A 16119-nucleotide genomic window follows, 5' to 3' on the forward strand; every position below is an offset into this window, starting at 1 on the left:
TCCTCCATTTCATGATCAAACTGGATACAATATAAGCATGATGGTCGTGTCGGATTTGTACAATCGTGAGCATAATTCCCTGGTCCTCCGTAATTGTAACATATCAGTTGTCTGTGACCTCTTCTTGGCCCCATTCCACCTCAACCTCATCCACGCCCTTGAAATACAGTACACGCCATCCCTGCATTTTGATCGAGGGCCCGTGTTTTAGTTTGAACTCTATAGGTAGGGGTCTGATCCATCATCAATTCATAACTTCTACAGGTGCGCCCATCGTGGCCTACTGACCTGCAGAAATTACAAAAAAACTATTGGGAAGTCTGCGTATACTTCTATAATAGATGGCAGTTATCTGTAGCATGCTTTCCTCCTGTCTAATAAATCATGCACCATAATGTAGGTGCCACACTCGGTCCTTCTTGTCCCTCCAGTCTTAATGGCATTAGTCCTCCTCCCGTCAGGTAGTTCATGAATATTGGACAATGGTCCTTGTCATGTCCCTGGATTTTTAAATTTACACACCATACCCCCTCACGTGCCTCTGGGCGAGCTTTCCTGTCTTGTTTCAAACTTTACATCTCAAGGCACAAGTTTTTCAATTCCATGTGGATTTGTTGGACTCCCAGGTTAGGATCTTGTATCGGGGTCTCATGTAGTCTCATTGCAATCTCCAAGGCCTCGGCCTGAGTGGATAGCTTTTGCTGTGACAATACGTTCCTTAGATGTGACGTTAGCGATGCTATAAACCATGCACAGTGTTTCCCATCCATCAAGGTCATGTTGGCTTCATGAATCATACACTTCAGTCTTTGATCTAGCTCCCAAGGGGTCTCACCTGGAAGCATCACAATTTCCTTAAATGCAATAATTGACTATGTCTCTAATTTTGGCCTACTAAATTCCCTATTTAGCAGAGCTTGGATATACAATGTCACCATGTTTGGATTCCCATTGGAATGCTTAATGTACGACATCAATGTGCAATCCTGAATAGCACTGACTAGCGTTGCTTTTTTATATTATCATCTGTGACTCCCTACGCTTCCTATACAGCCTTTACCATGAACCAAAACTGGTCCGGATCTTCATTCCCTATCCCTTTGAACACCAGAAATTTTATTGCGCTCGCCATATTCAACTGTGTTGGTGGTGGAGGTGGTGTGGGAAAAGATGGGAGTGAAGATGGTGAAAGTAGTGGTGGTGTAGGTGGGTATGGTATGTACGAAATTCGCTGCTTTATCAGACTAATCGCACTTCTTGGTGAAACTTTCGCAAGATCTTCCTCTCTTTCCCGCAAAGATGAAATAAAGGGGCTAGACTTTAGTTCTGCACTATCTTCATTTCTGTAGATCCTCCCACTCCGCGTAGCCCCAAACATCAATTTATCCGCATAACCCACTTTTCACACAGTAGCATTTTAATCGAAGTGTTCAAAGATTTAACGTACTTACCTCGTCATCCTTTGAGGAAGCATCGTTCTGCCTCACTATAGCTGACAGAAGTATCTACCGTGAACTCAATGATAAATCCTCCTATAATTTGATCGAGCCAGTGATCCATAGTGCATGTGATCTTATCTTCTGATGCTTCCAATCTACAGACCAACTTTGGAGTCCACACAATGGGTTTGTCAAGCCTACACCTTCCTTGACTATCTGCTAGCTTTGTGATCCACTCATACAACTCAGAGGGGAAAGACACAAAGAAAATTTCATGGATTTCCATATATAAGTAGAAATGTAGCCACTCTTCGTTTCATAACCACAGATTCCTGTTTTCTTGTGCCGCGAACTCGTGAATCTTTCTGTCCAACCACTCTTCAATTACTTTCTTTGTCGGACTCTAGTGATTTGACATTAGACATTTCTTATGCAGATCTCGGTCCCAGCAACGAAACCATTTGTTGGAATATTGGGGCCTAACCCAGGTTCAGATTTAATTTAGCCAAACATATCCCGGTACTACTGGCCCTTTTGGCAACAGTCCGTGGAGCATGTATTGAGGCTTCACTTGACGTAGTATGGGAGGGTGCTAGAACCATGTTTCCAGACCCTGAAGATTTATGATGAGTTCAAATGGTCTTTGGTTTGGCCCTGTGTGTAGCTTGCTTCGTGCACTTTCCCGTCCTTCGCCAATCGATATACTGCCTTCGCACAAACCTACTCAGGGGCTAAGCATTGCGCTCAACATTATTACCCAAGATCTTACTGGCATTCCAATGTTAGTTGATTATTTTAGCCTACTTACGTGCTTTAAATTATATTTAACAATATAAACCATTCATACAGGTGTGTGCAGTAAATAAATAGTATATTTGCAAATTATATCAATCATTCATTAACTTGGGAACATATACACAAAATGATAACAAACTTCTCTTTATTAATTCCTTCATGGGTTACAAACTCGACTCCACCCTATGCACTTAGTTGCAGGGGTCCGCACACTCAGTTGCACACTACTAGGCCTCTGCACACTCAGCTGCAGAGCCTTATCCTACTCTATGACCCAAAGACACACCTCACGTAGTTACTTAGACTCTTCTCTCCCTACCTTTCTCTATCTACTTAGAACCTCACTCTATTTATGCAATCCCATGGTCCACAGACCATGGGTAGGTCTATCTAGTGAACATTACATTACAAAACTAGGTTGGATGACCCTGTGACTCTATCATACTTTCACACTCAGCGCCCACAATTTGCAGAGCTTTACAACAAGATTGGGTCAAAACGTGGGCTTTGAGCCCCAAAACATGCCTTGGCAGGGATTCCATGCCCAACAAGTATAGAGAAGTTGTAGATTATTTTTTATGATTTTGGAGGGCGAAAGCTCCTCAGTGGAGAGGATTGATCTAGGTGGCTCCAGAGACACACACAAGACAACGAGGGCTTATGGAAGCTCAAAAATCAAACTGATCATAATGGTTTCGAAAGAGGAACAGAGCATAGCTCTTGTCGTCCTCATCGCAACGGTGTGAACAGTTCATCAATTTGAGCTCGTATGAGGGAGAATGAGTCAATGAAAGTTTTGGTTCATTAAACCATTATGCAACAAAAAAGGAGGGTTGGGATTTGATCCCCTGACCCTTCCTCAATGATTACTTATTTTCACCAATGTGCCAACCACATTTTTGAAAAGTCTGCCCAAAAATTTATATAAACCCTCATTTCGTTAGTGCGCCCAAGCATGGAGGAGCCAAGAGTGCACACGAAAATCAAGGCATTAGCTTTGTAATTAATTTATTACAGGTGGAACCATGAGCCCAAAGAAGAGGCAGGTGGAACCATGATTGGGAAAAATTTCCAAGAGGGTGAAATTTTTTGCAGTGTCCAAGTTTGACAAATTTTATGTCGATCTTACACCTATTAGTGATGCAAAGCTGATGGCGCAGTCAGTTTCTTCATCTGAGCAGTGGACCTTCATATTACCCATTTCAGAGCATCAAAACATTATTGCTCTGGTACTTCTCTTTGAAATTGGTTTAAGAAATCATCCACCTCGGTCAATCCATCATACATAGGCATATCTCTTACCTTTGATGCCACGCAGCGCAGTGACCTTGTCATCGTGTTACAGTTGAGCATGGTTACCTCGTGTAACCGGTTTTGCCATTGTTCTATTTCCTTGTCTGAATCTGCGGTGTAGGAGCTTTCGTGCTCCCACGAGACTCTGTTGTCTGCTATTGGATTTACATAGTCCTACTCCCACACGATTATCTTGTAGATACTGTCTCGAGCGTCATCGCTATCGTAGTCGCGCACCAGCTTTGTGTAGTGTGATCCTTCCGTAGGGTCCAAAGGTACCACTATGCACAGTGAATTTTTCTCATAAATCCTCTTATGCTTCTTTAGATTTATCACTCCGTTCATGTCAGTGGCCCAATCTATTCCCAGTAGCATGGGATAGGGATTGCTGTAATCAACAATCTTTATTGCTTCAAAATCCGCAAGCGCGCTCGCACCTTCGATATCTACCATTATTCCCTGAAATCTTCCCATGGGTAGGATCTTTTGTTGGTTCTCCATTCACAATTCAATAGGAGACCATTACAGTGTAGGCCTGCCCATGCGTTCCCATGTTTGCTTTGGCAGGACATTCACGTCCGATCATAGATCCAAAATCTCTTGATCCATTTCATATTCTCTGATTTGCATGGTCAATCTCATCTCTCTTCCTGTTGACGTTCTGTGCTTCCTGAGCTTTGGGACTAGAAGCGGTTCTCCTGGTGTGGTCCCAACACATCTAGTGATGAGTTCTTACAGTCCCTTCATAACTTTGCTATCGTGCAATAGCTTCATGCATGTCTCCAAAAATGTAGTGAGCATTGATGGGTCCATTTCCGGTTATAGTTTGTCTTTATTTCCTGAAGTAGAGGCCTCCGTGAAGCTCTTCCTAGCTTCCATGAATGTCTCCTTAGCACACTCCAAATCAAATTCTAGTTCATTTGTTGGAGCCTTGTGAACCAAGACACTCTCTTTAGGTTGCTTGCCTTTGTCCTGCCTTATTGTAATACCACTTTGGAGCACAATATTTACATTCGAGTCTTCCTCGCGTGGCTCAGACCTCATCATTTGCAGGTTCTAGGTCGGGGGAGGTTTGAGTGCTCCTTTATTGCAGAACCTCACTATCAGCATGGGACAGTCCTCCATCTCATGATCAAACTGGGTATAATATAAGCATGATGGTCTTGTCGGATTTGTACAATTGCGGGCATAATTTGCTGTTCCTCTGCAATTGTAACATATCAATTGTTCGCGACCTCTTCATGGCCCCATTCCACCTCGACCTCATCCACACCCCTGAAATCCAATGCATGCCATCCCTGAATTTTGATTGAGGGCCCGTGTCTCAGTCTGAACTCTGAAGGTAGGGGTATGATCCATTATCAATTCATAACATCTATAGGTGCGCTCATCGTGGCATACTGACCTACAGAAGTTACAGAATAATTGTTGGGAAGTCTATGTATACTTATGTAATAGATGGCAGTTATCTGTATCATGCTTTCCTCTTGTCTGAGAAATCGCGCACCATAATGCAGTCGTCACGCTCAGTCATGCTTGTGCCTCTGATCTCAATGGCATTGGTCCTCCTCCTGCCAGGTAGTTCGCAAATACTGGACAATGGTCCTTGTCATGTCTCTGGCCTTTGAAATTTATGAACCATACCCCCTCATGCACTTCTGGGCAAGCTATCCTGTCTTGTTTCAAACTCTGCATCTCAAGGCACAAGTTTTTCAACTTCACGTGGATCTCTTGGACTCCCAGGTTAGGATCTTGTTTCGGGGTATCATGCGGTCTCATTGCAATCTCCAAGGCCTCGGCCTAAGTGGATAGCTTCTGTTGTGACAACGCGTTCCTTAGATGTGGCGTTAGCGATGCTACAAGCCATGTGTAGTTTTGCCCATCTGTCAAGGTCATGCTGGCTTCACGAATCATACACTTCAGTCTCTGATCTAGCTCCCAACATGTCTCACCTGGAAGCATCACGATTTCCTTAAATCCAACAATCAACTGTCTCTGATTTTGGCCTGCTAAATTCCCTATTTAGCGCAGCTTGGATATCCACGATCACTACGTTTGGATTGTCATTAGAATGCTTAATTTACCACATCAGTGCATGATCATGAAGAACACTGACTAGCATTGCTTTCTTTATATTGTCATGCGTGACTCCCTACGCTTCCCATACAGCCTTTACCACGAACCAAAATTGGTCTGGATCTTCATTCCCTACTCCTTTGAACACTAGAAATTTTTTCGCACTTGCCATATTGAACTGTGGTGGTGGCGGAGGCGTTGTGGGCAAAGATTGGGGTGAAAATGGTGAAACTAGTGGTGGTGTAGGTGGGGGTGGTATGTGTGGAATTCGCTACTTTATCAAAATAATCGTAGTTCTTGGTGAAGCTTTCACGAGCTATTCCTCTCTTTCCCACAGAGGTGAAATCAAGGGGCTAGACTTTAGTTCTGCGCTATCTTAATTTCTGTGGATCCTCCCACTCCGTGTAACCCCAAACATCAATTTATTCTCATAACTCGCTTTTCACATAGTAGCATGTTAATCCAAATCTTCAAATATTTAATGTGCTTACCTCGCGGTCCTTTGAGGAAGCGTCGTTTTGCCTCGCCATAGCTGACAAAAGTATCTACCGTGAAATTAGTGATAAATCCTCCTATAATTCGATCGAGCTAGTGATCCATAGTGCACGTAATCTTATCTTCTGATGCTTCCAGTTTGCACACCAACTCTCGAGTCCACACAACAAGTTTGCCAAGCCTACACCTTCCATGACTATCTGTTAGCTTTGCGATCCACTCATACAACTCAGAGGGGAAGGATGCAAAGAAAATTTCATGGATTTCCATATATAAGTAGCAATGTAGCCACTCTTCCTTTGATAACCACGGATTCCTATTTTCTTGCATCGCGGACTCATGAATTTTTCTGTCCAACCACTCTTCAATTCCTTTCTTTGTCGAATTCTAGTGATACGACATTAGACATCTCTTATGCGGATCCCAGTCCTAGCAACGAAACCATTTTTTGGCTTATTAAGGCCTGACCCAGGTTCAAAGTTAATTTAGCCAAACAAATTCCGGTACTACTGGCCCTTTCAGCAACAGTCCGTGGAGCGCAGACTGAGGTATCACCTGACGTAGTATGGGAGGCTGCTAGAACCAGGTTTCCTCACCTTGAAGATGTCTGATGAGTTCAAATGGTCTTCAGTTTGACCCTGTGTGTAGGTTGCTTCATGCACTTTCCCATCCTTCGCCACCTAATATACTGCCTTCGCGCAACCCTAGTCAGGGGCTGAGCATCGCACTCTGCATTATTACCCAATATCTTACTAGCATTCCAATGTTAGTTGATTATTTTAGGCTACTTGCGTGCTTTAATTTATACTTAACAACATAAACCATTCATACAAGTGTGCGTAGTAAATAAATAGTATATTTGCAAATTATATCAATCATTCATTAACTTGAGAACAGATACACGAAATGATAACAAACTTCTCTTTATTAATTCCTTCCTGGGTTACAGACTCGACTCCACCCTGCGCACTCAGGTGCAAACTACTAGGCCTCTGTGCACTTAGTTGTAGAGCCTTCTCCTACTCTACGACCCAAAGACACACTTCACTTAGTTACTTAGAATCTTCTCTCTCTACCTTGCTCTATCTACTTAGACCCTCACTCTATTTATACAATCCATGGTCCGCAGACCATGTGTACGTCTATCCAGCCAACATTACATTACAAAACTAGGGGGGACAACCTTGTGACTCTATCATACTTTCACGCTCCACGCCTGCAATTCATGGAGCTTTACAACAAGATTGGGTGCAAACCTGGGCTTTGAGCCCCAAAACATGCCTTGGGGGGGATTCCATGCCCAAAGGGTACAAAGAAGTTGCAGATTATTTTTTATGCTTTTGGATGAAAGAAAGCTCCTCAATTGGGAGGATTGCTCTAGGTGACACACATAAGACAAAGAGAGCTTATGGAAGCTCAAAAATCAAAGTGATCAGAATGCTTTCAAACCAGGATCAGAGCATAGCTCTTGTTGTCTTGATCGCAACGATGTAAACGATTCATCAATCTGAGCTCGTATGAGGGAGAATGAGCCAGTGAATGTTTTGGTTCATTAAACCATTATGTAACAAAAAAAGGAGGGGCAATATTTGATCCCTTGACCCTTCCTCAACGATTACTTATTTTCACCAACGAGCCAACCATATTTTTGAAAATTCCGCTCAAAAATTTATATAAACCCTCGTTTTGTTAGTGTGCCCAAGCATGGGGGATCCAAGAGCGTGCATGGAAATCAAGGTCTTAATTTTTTAATTAATTTATTACAGGTGGAGCCATGAGCCCAGAGAAGAGGCAAGCAGAACCATGATTGGGCAAAATTTCCAAGAGTGTGAAATTTTTTGCAGTGTCCAAATTGGACAAATTTTATGTCGACCTTACTCCTCTTAGCAACATGAAGCTGATGGAGCAGTAATTTTCCTGATCTGAGTAGCAGACCTTCAGATTACCTAGAATAGGGAATCTTTGAGGAATCCACAAGGAATCTAAAAGATTCCTTGAGCCCTAGATTTTCAATTTCTCAGAATTTAGAAATTTGACAATTGATTTTGCACTATTTGATGCCACAAATCTGATGGTGCATTTAGATTTTCCATTTGCTCATTTCATTTTTCAGCCATGTTTCAAAGTGGAGTGCAGGTGTTAGCATTCATGTGTGAGTAGTCATTCCATGAGATTTGACGTCACGAGATTGATGGTACGGCCAACTTCAATAGTTTGACATCCTCTTCTTCAGATGGCCCCAGGATGTGAGGTATATGCAATATGTTCATGTACTTCTTTATTCTATGAGATGTATTATGCTACATAGATCCTTGTTTGACGTTTGATTTAGGATCTTGTTTTCTTACTTGTTTCATGATTCATGCTTGATGTGAGGCAGAATCATATGTGGGATGTACTTGTTATCACGATTCATCATGTTTTATTTGATATCCCTTTGTTTTTATGTTAATGGGATACTCATGTGTCGCCATGTATGTTTTCATTTGAGATCCATTTTGTGTCATGTTGGCAGGATGCTCATTATCATCATGTATGAGTTTAGGTCACACGGATAGGAGTCCTTTTTTACTAAGAGTTCCTGTAGAAAAACATCTCTTGGAGCCTCTCCTGCATGAGGGCACTCTCCTTGTATGATAGCAACATCACCTCTTCTGTACATGATCACTATTGACAACAATTAATGCAGCGGCCTACGCCCTCTTGACACCGAGGCCCGAAGACGTAGTCCCTCTTGGCCGAACTCCGTTATCAACATCTTGAGTTTTATGTTGCTAATGATAGTCATGTTCCTTATTATTTACAATATGCATTTATGTTCCTTTATTCTATTTTAAATGCAATTATAATCACATCATGAAAGTAAAATATCTTGGTTAAATCTGGGAGTTGAGTCAACTCGAATAAAAAAGATAAAGGAATGAAAGTTTCTTTTATTAATGGAAAATTTATAACCTAGCCTTTGACCTCAATCATGAGAGATGCCTTCACTCTTAGATCAATATGTGAAGGGATTTATAAACTCGAAGGTAAACCCAATCATGCACTAGTCCATGATAGTGATATTTACTTTGAGCCATGGCACAAAAGATTTGCTCACCTATGCTACAAATCCTTACCTCATGTAAGGAATGTAACAACCTTGATTAAAAATCCACGTAAAAAATATAAGACCAAGGCCATGGGACATGTATTCCAATTTGAATGTTAAGAAAAACATCCTAGAGGGTGTTCATTTCGGTTATTATGGCTAAAGGAATTTGGCAAAAGCAATGGAAAAGGCTTTGGAAAGGAAATAATGGCATTTTTGGCACATTTATTTATGAAAATAATGGGAATTAGGAGAAAAGGACGGTGAAAAGTCACATGTTGTTGTGAGGAGGAAAATGAAGGAAAATAATGGAAATTAAAGAAAATAGAGTCGCAATTGATAAAAATGATTTTGGGGATCAGTGGATGGGGTTTTTGGTTAGTGTAGCTTTTTGCCACTTCAGTTTTGGAGATCTCATTATATTATCTCTCTCTCATACTCTTGGACACTTAGAGTTTTCTTTGATAACTCTTAGAGAGTGTGGCATACTTGGATGCTTGGAGCAAGAAGGAAAAGGAAGAGTAAAAAAGTGCAAGAGGACAATGGGATTAGTAGCTACATCAGATTTTTCTTGTAGGCATTGGGTTGCATGTATGTTTTCCTCACTAGTTTTGGCATGTATGGCATATGCATGTGGTGTATTGGTCATGATCTATCATTGGGATAGAGGATTTCCTAGATTGACAATGGATTTTCCTACCCTTGCAATTTCCTAGATATCCATGGTGTTTTGGATTCATTTCTTTGTTTTTATGGTTGATTCTTATATTCCTTTAGATTGGGTTGGGTTACTAGTTCCTAGAAGCCTTGGTTGGACAAACACTCTAGAAGCCCTGTAACAACTTGTGTTGAGTTACTAGTCTTGGAAGCCTTGGTTTGAAAAACACTCTAGAAGCCCTTGGTGGGTTGAGTTACTAGTCTTGAAAGGCTGGGTTGGAAAAAAAGCTCTGGAGCCCTAGAAGGCTTGGGTAGAGACTAATCTCATGATGGTTTATGATGCCCGATCATGAGGTGGAATTACTATTTAATGGTTTGAGGTGGTTTGAACTCTGGAATCCCTCATTCGATTTTGATGGATTGTTCCATGAGATCCCACATTCATTCTTGGAATATGGCAGGGTGTTACTAGCAAATCATAGATTTGGCTCAATAATGTCTATGGTCGGGTAGTATGAGGAAGTCCCAAACTATGTTTCATTTTGATTGGCAATAAAATCTCTTTCCTATTTTAATGATGGGTAAATATGCTTATTTTTATGTGGCTTATATGACCATTCTAAGGTAACCATCTTTGATGTTTATATGTTGGTTATGAATGAGTTTTATGTCTATCATGATGTTTGGCTCATATCATGTTTTAACCTATAAATGAATAAACACTGTCCCTATGGCCTAATAGATGAAATTGCAGGTAATGTGTTGAGGCATCAATGTTCCTTAGTGATTCTCAAATATGTATGAGACCCTTATGCTCAGTTATGTTGTTAAGACCTATAGCTTTCAATTTTGACATGTTTGACGAAACTCTTGTCATGGCTAGTAGGGGTCCAATATAGTCCTTGTCAATGTTTTTGCAAATGTATCATCGTTCTATTGTGTAAATTCATTTTTGAAGGTGTCATTGAGTTTTGGGTAGTGATTGTTGGCATAATGACTCAAATTTGGCGCTATAGCACAGGTGTTGTCCTTGATGGCAACTCACTCAAGTGGAAAATCACTGTTCAAGCTCTCAAAATAATAGAAAATGAGATACCTGCAGGTACCCCAAACAAGAAGTGCGGACATACCCGCAGCTTCTCCAAACAAAAGGTGCGGACATCAAATTCACTTACTTCAATGCAGAAAAGCACGCAGACGTGGGAAATTTTATGATTGATCCTTGGTATTTAGTCCGACGTGTTTGATCCTATGGTTTTGGTCCGTGGAATAGAATCTAAAATATTGAACCCCGGTTTGGGTCCCTTGTATTAGCTTTCTATGGTTTTGATCCATGGTTTGTGTAACAACATGCCTATAAAAATGAAAGGAGATCATTTGGCTAGGCACTTATGGGTTGAATATCTTAAGAAGAATAAGATCTGAAATACTTGTAATCAGTTGATGAGATAAAATTAAACTTGAGCATGAGAAGACTGATCAATTGAGGGGTCGTGATCTCTTTGGCGCATAATCAGATCTGTGGATCTGACAGTCTGGGGTACAATTGAGGACTGATAAAGTGTTTATATCCGAGGTCCGCAGGTGAGATAAGGCTCAGATACAAAGGTGCGCAATCCAGTAGACGGCACAGGTGCGGAGGTCCGCAGTCCAGTAGACTGCGCAGGTACAGAGGTCCGCAGTCCAGTAGATGACGCAGGTGCGGAGGTCCGCATTCCAGTAAACGACGCAGGTGCGGAGGTCCATAGTCTAGTAGACGGTGCAGGTGTGGAGGTCCGCAGTCCAGTAGAAGGCGCAAGTGCAGAGGTGCGCAGTCTAGTAGACAGATCAGGTGCGAAGGTGCGCTGTCGAGTAGACAGATCAGGTGCGGAGGTGCGCTGTCGAGTAGACAGATCAGGTGCGGAGCTATGCAAGCTAGACACAGCAGAGGTGCGGATATTCACAGGTTTCTATTGGTGAAGTTACGGACTTTTCTTGAAATATTTGTTGGCTACCTTTTGTCTATTGCTACAGATTTTTGGGTTTAGATTACTAATATTGCTTGTCTGATTACTGCATTCTGAGAGGCTATTGGTTGATTCACTAGTTGATTGTAAAAGGAGATTGGTTGATTCACATGTACTTGATGATTATTTGATGTTCATGGATCCAGTCTGAAAATTGATGAAACGTGGTCCCTGGAAGAAAAGAAGTAGGTCAGCACCTACGTACTAGTAGCTCAACTAGTACAAGAGCTAAGGGGGTTGTAGCTCCCTTCCAGGAGAGTCTGGAAAACGAAAGAGGGTTGTAGCTCTCTGTAGGTTGCAGCCTACGTACTGGTAAAGGACTGCACCAGTACATAATCATTGTAAAAGAAGTTTCTAATTGAAAGAAGATAGAGACACATTGCAGCAGGTGGTTTTCACCCAAACTGGGTTTCCACCTTATATCTGGCGTTCTTTGGTGTGACTGTCTATTTTTCTTGTTCCTGTTCATTATTATATGGTACTGACATTCAAATTAATGGTCAACATCTGAAGAATAAATTAAATTATAAATCTAGAGGGAATATTGAAAAGAATTTGATAACACTGATTCACCCCCCCCTCTCAGTATTATTTCCAACAATTGGTATCGAAGCAAGTCCTTCAGAAGAAGCTTGATTGATTGAAGGAAGATCTATCATCATGAGAAACTATGAGAGAGAAGCATCGATCAGGCCACCAATTTTTGATGGAACAAACTTCGTATATTGGAAGGTAAGAGTCACTACGTACCTTCAATCTCTTGGTACAGAAGTCTGGGATATCATAGATACAGGGTACACTTTTCTGTCAGCAACACCTACAGATCCGGCTGGTAAGAAGCAATATGAAACAAATGCAAAGGCTGTCAATACTCTATTACGATGTCTATCTCAATTAGAATTCTTCATGGTTATGCAATATAAATCTGCAAAAGAAATATGGGACAAGATTGTTCTAAGATATGAAGGAGATGAACAGGTAAAACGAGCAAAACTTCAAACCCTCAGAATTCAGTATGAAAATCTCAGAATGCACAATGATGAAAGTGTGGCTAACTATTTCCTTCGTGTAGATGAGATTTTTAATTGTATGAAAAATTTGGGTGAAGAAATAAAGAGGCTGTTGTGGTTGAAAAAGTTCTAAGATATTTGTCCCCTAAGTTTGAATCAAAAGTTTCTACAATAGAAGAAAAGGAGAATCTACGGAACCTTACCATGTCACAGCTACACGGAATTCTAATTGCTTATGAAATGAGGAAAGGAGGACCATCAGACAGGTGAGAAGCTGCTTCGAAGGCTTCAGGCAAAGGAGATTACTGTGAGTTAGGACATCTATCAGAAGAAGAAGAAGAATCAAATTTTGTCAAGAACCTTCAACGAGGTGCTAGAAGATTCAGAGGTAAGTTACCTTTCAAATGCTTTACTTGTGGAAGAGTCGGTCACTATGCTGCAAAGTGTCCTCATAAAGATAAGCTTGTTAAAGGTAAGGAACCTGTCAGATGGAACAAGAAACATAATGTAAATAAGAAAAGCTATTACACTCATGAAGACAGTGATGGACTTTCAAATAGTGATGAAGATGAACAAGGTAAAAATTATAGACTTTTAATGGCTTTTGAAGATGATGATTTGATGGATGCTATAGATGAAGAAGGTCTGTATGAAGATATTTCTAAACTCAAAATTTGTTTAGAAGAGAAAAATATTATTATTGATACTCTGCAATTCCAACTAGCTGAAAAAGAAAAACTTCATGAAAAGTTAGAATGTGAAATTGTTGGTCTTAGAAAAGAGATTGAGAAAATAAAAGCTCTTAATCTTAGATTTGTTAAAGGATCTGAAACTCTAGATGAGATTATCAATGTGCAACATTCTTCACTAATCAAGACAGGTCTAGGATATAATGAAGAAGCATCTCAAGCATCCACCTCCAAAAGTTATCTTGATGCAGGAAGGAGGAGCGAGCAAAGGCCTAAGAGAAATCATCATGTAAATCAAGGATAGTTTCCCTCAAGAATGAACAAATACTATCAGGTAAATCGGGGGTAATCTACTTTAAGGACAAACAGAAGCTACAACCAGCCTCAGGTAAAACCTTCTCAATTTGCCTCAAGAATGGATGTCAATAGAAACTACAATCATTTGGCTGGTAGATTTGATAATCACAGGAGTTTCTTCAATGGCCAATGTTTCATTGTCATAACTTTGGCCACAAAGTAGCTCAATGTGTTTCCTATAAGACAATCATGACTAGGGAAGCTCAAAAACAAAGGAGTATGACTGGGATCGTGAAAAGAACCTACAATAATTTTTCTACTCTTGAAAATGAAATAGAATGCTCTATTTGTAACAACTTCGGTCATGAAGATTCTGAATGCAGGAGTAGGTTTCGGCAGACAACTCAGAAGGAGCAAACCTCAAGTGTCAAAACATGGAGAATGAAGGAACCACAACCAGAGATATGTGGTATAGCTTTATATGCGGAAGGGCAAGAAAATCAATGGTACATCGACAGTGGCTATTCGAAACACATGACGGGTGATAAGGAAAAACTTCAGTGATATAGTGCCTTAGAGAAGGAGAAGAAGGTCTCTTTTGGAAATGACACCCCTGCGCTCATAGAAGGTAAAGGTTCTGTTCAGTTGAAAGAAAAGGTCAAAGCTAGAAATGTTATTTATGTTGATGGGTTAAAGCATAATTTATTGAGTGTCAGTCAGATGTGTGATCAAGGAACGGAGGTAATATTGCGATCAAATGGATGTAGTGTTCGTGATCTTGATACAGGAAAAACAGTGATCAAAGGAATAAGGACTCCAAATAATTTATACATATTCAAAGAAGGACAAATCAATGCTATCTAAGGAAGAACGATGAACACTGTTTATGGTACAGAAGATTGGGGCATCTTATCTTCTCACAGATAAGGAAAGCATGTAAATACCAGGCAGTTCCTGGTCTTCCAGACATCAAAATTCCAGACAATACAATTTGCAAATCATGTCAGTTCGGTAAGAAAACCAGAACTAACTTCCCTGAGAAGGAAGGATCAGCTAGCAGGCCACTTGAACTTGTCCATACTGATGTATGTGGCCCATCTAGGAAAAGGTCACCTTGAGGAGAAGAATATTTCATATTATTCATTGACGACTTTTCCAAGATGTGTTGGATAGGACTTATGAAGCACAAAGACGAAGCCTTTGAAAAGTTCAAATCATTCAAAGCCTTGGTGGAGAACGAATTAGATCACAAAATCAAATGCCTCAGGTCTAATAGAGGTGGGGAGTTTACCTCGAATGAATTTTTCGACTTTTGTGAAGAACATGGAATAAGAAGGGAATTCTCTACAGCTAGGACTCCTCAGCAAAATGGAGTAGTGGAAAGGATGAACAGAACGGTTCAACAAATGGCTCGTGCTATGCTTGATGAGTCTAGAACTCCTGCAGCCTTCTGGGGTGAAGCCGCATTTGCTGTAGTTGTTCTTCTCAACAAAACAAATATCTGGGTGAACAGCACTCAAACTCCTCATGAGCTCTGGTATGGTGAAACTCCTTCGGTAAAACATTTCAAAATTTTTGGAAGCAAATGCTATATTAAAAATAATGATGAAAATCTTGGCAAGTTTGAACCTAGAGCAGATGAAGGCATTGTCCTTGGTTATTTCATAGCAAGGCATACAAATGTTACAATAAAAGGCTTGGAAGAATTGTCGACAGCATTGATGTAGTGGTGGATGAAAAAGAAAACATTCCCAGGCAGGTAAGATCTGAAGACTTTGATGATGATGAGGACTATCCATCAACATCAAATCAGATTCATGATGAAGAAGAAACCCATGAGGCACTAGAGGAACAGATAAGGATAGAAGAAAAGACTCCATCCAGGTATGTTCAAAAGAATCATCCTGAATCTCAAATTTTGGGGCAAAAGGAGGCAGGCATACAAACAAGAAGAACAATTGCAGAAGCTTCAAGATATTTGGCATTACTTTCTTCCACTGAACCACAAAATGTAAGAGAGGCATGCAAATATGAATGCTGGGTCAAGGCAATGCATGAAGAACTTGAACAGATCGAAAAGAACAACACTTGGTAGTTAGTTCCCAGACCAAAATAAAAGAATCTCGTAGGGACAAAATGGATCTTCAAAAACAAGTTGAATGAAAATGGTGAAGTAATTATAAACAAGGCCAGACTGGTTTGTAAAGGGTATGCTCAACAAGAAGGGGTAGACTTTGAAGAAACGTTTGCTCATGTTGCTAGACTGGAGGC

The sequence above is a fragment of the Pinus tabuliformis genome, chromosome 1_2, assembly GCF_031772625.1.
Source record: "Pinus tabuliformis cultivar Carrire ecotype Pingquan chromosome 1_2, CPIR1, whole genome shotgun sequence".
Taxonomy (NCBI): Eukaryota; Viridiplantae; Streptophyta; class Pinopsida; order Pinales; family Pinaceae; genus Pinus; species Pinus tabuliformis.